This window comes from Myotis yumanensis, unplaced genomic scaffold, assembly GCF_028538775.1.
Source record: "Myotis yumanensis isolate MYYU_CA2020_CCGP unplaced genomic scaffold, mMyoYum1.0.hap1 SCAF_5, whole genome shotgun sequence".
NCBI lineage: Eukaryota > Metazoa > Chordata > Mammalia > Chiroptera > Vespertilionidae > Myotis > Myotis yumanensis.
In genome coordinates, this window is record NW_027223756.1 from 86,831,918 (window position 1) to 86,840,061 (window position 8,144).

General features: G+C 63.3%; 1 long non-coding RNA gene across 1 annotated transcript; it reads left to right on the forward strand.

Moving 5' to 3' along the window:
• The first annotated feature begins 1,125 nt into the window (after positions 1 to 1,125).
• LOC139009877 (uncharacterized) lies at positions 1,126 to 7,577 on the forward strand. The gene is made up of 2 exons (XR_011471454.1): positions 1,126 to 1,202; positions 6,380 to 7,577. It is a non-coding gene; the product is annotated as an uncharacterized lncRNA (long non-coding RNA).
• The last annotated feature ends 567 nt before the right edge of the window (positions 7,578 to 8,144 follow it).

The window sequence follows — 8,144 nt, forward strand, 5'->3', positions numbered from 1 at the left end:
AATGTTGGGGGGAGGGGGGAGGGAAAACTGTCCCCCAAATCTATGTCCACACGGGTCCTGGAAGGGTCCTCTGGCTCCAGAACCCTGCCTGGCATCATGGTGGTGACGTGGAGCCCACCAGCCCCTGCCCACCTTAGAGAGGCGAAGTGGCGCCGGGCATGCCTGAGGAGGCTGGCTTGGCAGCCGAGGGCACCCCGCCCCGCCTTTACTGCGTTTTGTTCCGGCCCCCGACCTGGGCCCAGGGCCAGGCCCCAAGGCAGGGCCCCATCTTGGGGAACAATGCCCCCGTGTTCCTCCCGGTGGAGGGGAGGTCGGGGGAGGATGAGGTGGGACAGACACGCAAGCAGGAGGGAGATCCAGGAGGGCCTCTCTCCCAGCGATGCCGCGGGAGCCGGGAGTTTCCCAGAGGCCCGGGGTGGGGGCGGGGATGCCGGGAAGCCGGGAGGGGAGGGGAGGGCTCCTCCACGCAGGGACCACCTGGGACCAGACGATCAGAGTCTTCAACAGCAGCAGGAGGGAGTTGGGTGGGATAAAAGGTGGGACTGCCCGGGGCTGAGGCAAACCCGGTGGGAGTGGAGGACGTGAGGGTTAGTGTTTGTAGGATCCCGAATCCCCAGCAGCAAGGTGTCCTGGGTCTGCACCCTGCTCCCTGACTCCCCCTCCCTCCCCCACCCCACCCCCCGCCGCCAAACCTCCCTCCCTTCCTGCGAAAGGGCAGGACTTGGGGCAAGAGGGGTTCGGGACTGCGACGGGGACTGGGATGTCTGCCCTGCCCGGACCTCCTGGGGCGAGCCCTGGCTGGGAAACGGGCTGTGCCCGGCGTCCGGGACCCAGACGGGGAAGTTGGTCTGGGTTTGGGGCCCAGGCCGAGTCGGGGTCCGGAGGGAGAAAGTTGGAGCTGAGTTGGGGACCAGATCGAGTTGGGGGACCGCAGAGAGAAAGTGGGGGCGGACCGACTCCGGGGGCACATGATGGCGCACCCGCCCCGCCCCGCGCCCGCCCCCTGCCCGGCCCGGGGGAGGAGACGAGGAGGTTTTAAAAGCGATTCGGCCCCGCGGCTGGTCGGCCAGTGAGTGGGAAGGAGCACGGCTGGCGACCACCCCCGCCCCGGCCCGGACCCGTGCGCCCGCCGCCCCGGCCCCCTCCGCCCGCCGGCCTGGCCGGGCGGCGGCCGGGCGCCGCGCGCGCTCCCCTCCCCCGCGGTGAGTCGGAGGGACCCTGGAAGGAGGTGGTGGCGCCGCGGCGGCGGCCGCAACTTTTCCGCGCTGGACTCGTGGGCGGAGTGGGGGTGCGCCCGGCAGGTCCCCGGCCCTTGGCGAGCAGGAGGGCGTCCCGCCGCCGGAGGTTGTGGGGACAGCAGCGACGGTGCCTCTGGCGTCCGCGGCGGAGTCCTGGGGCGCCCCCTACGGAGCGGGAGAAGGGCGGCCCTGCCTTAATCCTCCCCCCCGGGGCCCGTTGGGGCCCCCCCACCTTCCCCGCCCTAGGAGACCCATGGAAGCTGGTGGGGAGGGCGGGTCCCCAGGCGACTGGGGCAGGTCTAGGTGGGCAGAGGGCTGGCAACGGGGTGGGAGGACGTGCTGGGCTTGGGTGGGGGTAGGGAGAGGGATCCGCCGCCGCCTGGAGGTGTTCCTGGACTTGGTGGGCATGGAGCTGGAGGGGTGGGTGGAGGTCGGCTGGAGTTATGTGGATGGGATCGCGTGACAGCGGTTCAGGTTCTTGACATGTCAGTCGGTGAATGTGGGAAAGATCTTCCACCGCGGAGGCCTTATAGAGGCCAGCAGTGCAGCGGGGCTTGGGGGACCCCTCTCCCCTTCTCCTGGCTCCTCCTCGCTCCTCCTGGCCCAGGAGAGAAGGGCTCACTCAGGGTTGCATAGAAAGGGGTCAGGTTTGGGAGATTTCTGGACAGCTGGCTCTCCAACCCTCTGCATTTTGGGCTCCCTGTACCTTTGCCCTGCAGGAGGAGGGTGAAAGGCCCAGACTGAATCCAGACCCCCCATCCTAGCCCGAGACTGACCTCTAACCCCAGCACAGGACTTGACCGCCACCAAAGCCTACACTGACTTTGCTGTGCGGCCCAGACAAGTCCAGACCCAGTGGCTTCCCGAATGTCTTGGAGGTGTAGCTGGCTCCGCGTCACCTGTCCCCTTTCTGCTCCAGCCCCAGTCAGATGCCCACCATGACGGGTGGGATATGAGGGTGAGGCTGGGGGGTGTGGGACTTGTCCTCTGGCAGCCATGCCCATGCCCGCCTGAGCTGGAGGGCAGTACCCGACAGGTGCCCAGGCTTAAAGGCGAGGTGATGTGGGACACACCCAGGCCGATCGCCCACGCACCGTGCCCGGGCCAGCCCTGTGCATGTGTTCACACGCTGCTGTCCTGGGGCCTGGTGCCAGCTCTGTCTGAGCGCCCAGGGGGGCACCCACTGCCCTCCGTCCTTGCAAGGTGTTCTAAGAGCCCCCTCAAGACCCTAACTGGCGGGCCTCGTCCATGGGCCTAGTGGGGGCCTAACATAGCTGCCAGCCTGGCCTGGAGCTGGCACGCGGAGCACATGCGTGACAGGGTGTGTCCAGGGGTGTCGGGCCTGTCAGTGCTGGCCCCGTCTCCAGGTCTCTGCAGACCCTTGCTCACTGAAAAGAGCCAGCAGAGGTGGATGCTCCACGGGTCCTCCCAGGGACCCCGTACCAACCCTGCCTGTTGTGAGTGGAGGCCAGATGCGTGCAAGCCGCAGCTGTGGGGCAGGCCCCCATCCCAGGGGGTCTCGGGGTGACTGGCCTCGTGGTGCAGTGGGATGACCAGGTCACCATGGGCCAGATGGCACTTTGATAGGTCTTAACACACTCTTCAGAGTTCTCCCTTCACCTTGGGGGCTGGGTGGGGTAGAATATTCAAGACGAATAATGCTGCCAGGAGCCCTGGGCCTTCTGAAGAAAACTCCTTCCTGTCCCTCGGTCTGGCCCTTTCCCGCGTTGGGTGCACTTTATGGCAGGATCAGGCCAGGCTTTTCCTTAGATCTACAGGGTGACCTTGGGCTTGCCTTGGAATGCCTCTGGGCCTCAGTTTCTCTATCTGTAGGCGAGGAGCATTGGGAAAAGGAGCGGGGAGAAGTGTGGGCCTGCCCCTGTCCAGGTGCCCACCGTCAAATCCCTTTGGGGGCGCTCTGGCCACCTTCTCTTCTGTCACCAGGTGTCCTGGCTGGACACGGAGGTGTGTCTGGGGAAGGCTGGTCACCCAGGAAGGACGGACGCAGAGGGCAGCAGGCGTGGGTGTGTGAGAATCCTTGGGCAGACAAGGACGCCGCCATGCTGGGCACGGCTGAGTCATGCTCCAGCGGCGCCTTGCCCCAGGGTGCTGGAGCTGGCGCCACCCTGGGTGTGGTCACCGAGCTGTGGCTCTGGGCAGAGCAGGCCTGGGTGGTCTGGGATGGGGGGCCTGGGTGTTGAGGGGCCAGGGACTCAACTCTGAGATGCTGAGCCCCTCGGCTTCCCGGCCTCCCCCTGGCCTGGGTCTGGTGTGACAATCCAAGGCTGTGGTCACCCACCCCGAGAATGCCTTGGGGAGCCAGGGGACCCCAAGTCTTGGGTTTGGCAATTATGGGAGGAGGACAGGGCGTGGAAGCCAGTGACCACCCTTGAGGCCAGCGACCCCAAAAAGGCCGACCAAGGCTGGGACATGGGCCTATCTGAGGATAAGGCAGAGGTGGACCCGGCATAGGATGCCCTTCAGGGCTCACCGCGTGCATGTTAGGGTGCCCGCCCCTGGCAATGCCGCGACTGGTCTGGGGGAGATGAAAGTTTAAGGCAGGAGTTGCAGTTTGGTTTGGTGTGGCCAGGCGCAATGGGGGCTGGGATGTGACTTCCATGGTTCCCCTATTTATAACAAGTGATTCAGTCCTCACTTACTCACCCCTTCCTGAGCCCGCCCCCTTCCCCCAGCCCTGGGTGGGCAGCAGGGCCCACCCACTTGACTGTGCCCTGCCTTCCTCCACCCTGGTGCCAGCCTCTGAGGGCTGCCCGTTGTGTTGTGAGTGTTGTTATGGTCTCGGTGTTGGGATGGGGGTAAGGGGCGGGGGGCTGGTGGTCAGGCGGCCCTTGGCTGGGCAGCCCAGGTTGGCGGCTGGCTCTGGGGCCCTAGCCAGAGAGCCTCTGCGGAGAGTCTGGGCCCATTAGGCAAAGCGTTAGTGACAGGCTGGGAGGGCGGGCGGTGGCGGCGGACAGGGCGGGGCCTGCAGCCCTTGGTATTTTCCGATCCCAGCTGCTCTGAGAGAGAGGGTGGAAAGTATTTGGGGACCAGGCTTGGGGGCGGCGGCGGCGGTGGCGCCCCTGGCGGAAGTGGCCCATATTCATTCTTGGAACACAGAGTGGTGGTGGGGCGACAAGATGCTTGCCTGTGTCTCATGCCTCCACGCCCTGTCTGCAGCGCATTCTCAGGCACACGTGCATCCATCTGTGAGGCCTGGGGCCTGCTTCGCTCCTCCGGCCCAGGGCCCACCCTCCCCTCATGCCTTCAGCTGCCAGGACCTCGGCCCTCCCTGGACACCGTCACCCATGAGCCTGAGAGGCCAGCCACTGGGAGCGGGGGCCCTGGCTCCTGGGCACCTGCCTCGTAGTGTCCCCTTCATGAGAGACCCAGGCCTTTTGTGGCTGTGAGGATGGGGAGTGGCCTTGGCCCCATCCCGGGGCTCTGTACAGGGGAAACCCCACAGGAAACAGGCCTGGCCAAATGGCCGCCCTTCCCGTTCTCGTCCCTGGGACACGATTGTGCTGTCTCACTTCCGGAGGAGGCCCAGGGAGGCTGGCCGCCCTTCGAGGCCTTCTCTGTGGCTGGTTGGTGCCCCCAGGCCCTGCGGAGACAGGGTTGGACTGAGCCCATTGGGAAAGTGGGTGATTCGTGTATGTGTGTGTGTCTGTGGGGAGGCTGGGGGTGTGACAGAGCCTGTCCCCCAGGGGTGGACACCACCAGATCTGGGTGCGGTGGTCCTACCCCTGTGCGGTGTCCTCATTTCCATCTTCCTTCCTGTTTCTGTCTGGTCTGTGATGACAGTGTAGCCCCATCCAAATTACACAGAGCACTCACGGGATTCTTACCACCGCAGTATCCCTCCTTTGCAGATGGGGAGGTGAAAATCAGAGAGGTTGAGTGACCTACTCAGAGTCACCCAGCTAGGAAGCTGCAGAGCCTGGGCTCAAATCCCACCAGTCTGGCTCTAGCATTGGAATCTCCTAGCCACGGAGCCCATTTACTGAACACAGAACTAGTCTCAAAGACCCTGGAGCTTGGTTTATTTTGTCATTTTTTTGTTAATCCTCATCCGAGGATTTTTTTTCCATTGATTTTCTTTTTCTTTTTTTTTCTTTTTTTAAGAGAGAGTGGGAGAGGGAGAGACAGAGAAATATCAATGAGAGAGAAACACATCGATTGGTTTCCTCCTGCACGAACCCAGACCCGGGCCGGGGCCAGGGAGGAGCCTGCAACCGAGGTACATGCCCTTGACCAGAATTGAAGCCCGGACCTTTTGGTCCGCAGGCCAACGCTCTTTCCACCGAGCCAAACTGGCTAGGGCTGGAGCTTGGTTTAAATGCTTTGCCGTTGATGTCTTGAAATTCTTAATTTCCGAACGAGGGGCCCTGTGTTTTCATGTTGCGGGTAGCCCCACAAATTCTGTGAGCAGTTCTGATGCCAAACTCTTGCTGAAGGGCATACACACTCTTGGTGAAACCTTATTGTGCTACAAGGTAGATAAAAGCCCTTGGCTCCATTGTACAGATGGGGAAAGTGAGGCTTGGTGGGCCTTTGGGAAACAGCTGAGTGGGGCTTTGCACCTCGAGCCTGGGTTTGGTGCTCTGGGATATGCATGCCCAGAATGGATTGCTGGGTGTCTGCTGCTGGCATCCGCTCTGGTGTGGCTCAGGCTAAGGCCTGGCTGCCGAGGAGACGGGACCACGGGGGGAGGCCCTGGTGGTTTCCTCCTACCCTTCATGCTTCTAGGAAGTGGCGCCAGCTGGGGTGAGATCACTTCCTTAACTGCCTGCCCGCCACCCCCTCGGCTTCCTCTTCCCATGGCCCCATTTAGCCTGCCCAGGGCTCAGTGGTGATCATGGGGAGGAGGGGTGGGAATGGGCCAGTGGAGAGGTGGAGACCTGGCTCTGGCAGTCCCTGCAGCCCCTCTGGGCCTGGGACTCTCCTGGCATCTCTTCCTCTCTGAGCCTGGGACAGAGGGCATGGCTGGGTCGGAGGAGTCCAGCCTGGTGGTCCCGCTCTCCATGCAGCTGCTGGTGCACGTGGGGAGAGGGTGTCCCTGCCAGGCCCCAGAGGATAGCAGCAGTCAGGACCTGGAGGGCAGATGTTCTCAAATCTCATATCTCCTTTGCTCTCTCCCCCAGGTACCAGCTGATGGCCCCGCCCAGTGCCTCCCTCCCCCTGTGCCATGGCCGGCTGGGGTTCCTGGGGATGGGATTTGCTGCCTGTCACAAATCACATTGCCAGGGATTTCCAATCGACCCTGAGCCCAATCTCCGGGGCCGTCACCATCACCAGCATCAGCACTACCGCCACCACCACCACCACCACCACCACCAAGGACGCTGCCAGGGGATGAGGTGGCAGAGAGGCCCTTGCTGCCTGCGTCTGGCCTGGGCAGCAGGGCTTAGCTGCTTGTGAGCAGGGTCTGCACCAAGTCATGTTCACAGTGGCTAAGTTCCGCCCCCCGGAGCCCTCATCTCCTCCAGCTCTGCTGCCTCTCCCGGCCTGTTCTGCCGCCCGGCTTCCCTGGGCTCTGCCTCCCGTGCCTACTGAGCTGAAACACAGTTGATTTGTACAGACTGGCTCAGTTCAGCAGGAACAGGAGTCAAGCCCCCTAGGAGCCTGTGGCCCCTGCCTTCCCTGGATAGGCTGATGCCCGGGGGAGAGAGGAGGACCCAGATCTACAGTTGTGTCTGGGGAGGGACTTGGGGAGGGTGGGCACGGGATGGGGTGGGTGGACTCAGCGCCTGCTCCAGGCCCCCTCCCCCAACTCTGCTCTTGGAGACCCCCACAGTCCTCCCTCCAGCTGGGCTGTGTTCCCAAGGAGGACAGTGGGTGGCCCTTCCATGAAAAAGGGAAGCCAGCTGTGTCTCCGCCTGGGTGACCCTCTGGGCCTGGAGTCTCGGCCCCTCCTCTCCCAAGCCCGGTGGGGGCACGGGCTGGGCCACACCTTCCCAGCAGCCAGTTACCCAAGAGGAAACTGCCTTGGGCCCTCAGACCGTTAAATGCCAACTCCAGACTTCCGGAACCAGACTGGCCTGACGCGAACGTGCCTGACCCCTTCCACCTGGGTTCTGCAGCTTCCTGTCGAGGGAGGCGCCGTGACACCCACTGGCACACAGGGTGGGAATGAGGCCCCTGTGGAGGACCGGAAGGACAGGAGCAGGCCTGCTCAGTCCTGGGGTGGCCCCAGAGCATGGAAGAGCAGCGTGAAGCTCCAGGGGGTCAGGCTGGCCCAGGGCGCCCCTGCCCCACCTCTGCCAGGGGCAGACACAGGCTTGGGGCAGTCTGTGCTGTGTTGTGTTTAGTGTCCGATGAAATAAAACCTGCCCCGCCTGATTCCTGAACTTCTGTGGTTTGTGACTCTTGCCTTTCATCCCTGGAGTTCCGGCGTTTGGGCGAGGAGGTTGAATCAGCCCCAGTTTACTGGCCCCCCATGCTCCTGGCCTCACAGGGTCCCAGCCCCTCTGCACCAGTTCCGAGGACGGTGGCAATTTAGTTACCAGGGTGGAGGCTGCCTTGGGTGTGGGAAGGTGACCTTGAGGGGTGTCCTGGGGAGGGGGGGAGTGACCAAAAGAAACCCTGGACTAGAGGGGACTGACTTTTGGGGGCCGATGTGTTGACAGGGTAAGCTTTTCTGGAGGGACCTAGATAGGGTCATGATTCCATCCCAGGCCAAGGGGGGATGGACCCCAACCTCAGGTGGTGGTGGTGCAGGCTGACCCTGAGCGCAACGCCGGGCGTTCAGAGGTAACTGGGAGCTGGGGTCTTGAGCTAGTGGCATCTGGGGGGTGACTGAGGCATAAGGGAGAGCTCAGCCAGGGTAACATTCGGGGTGCCTGGTATCCGAGATGCTGGAGGGGAATTGGGGCTTGAGGTGCGTGCATGAGGAAAGGGGGACACTGT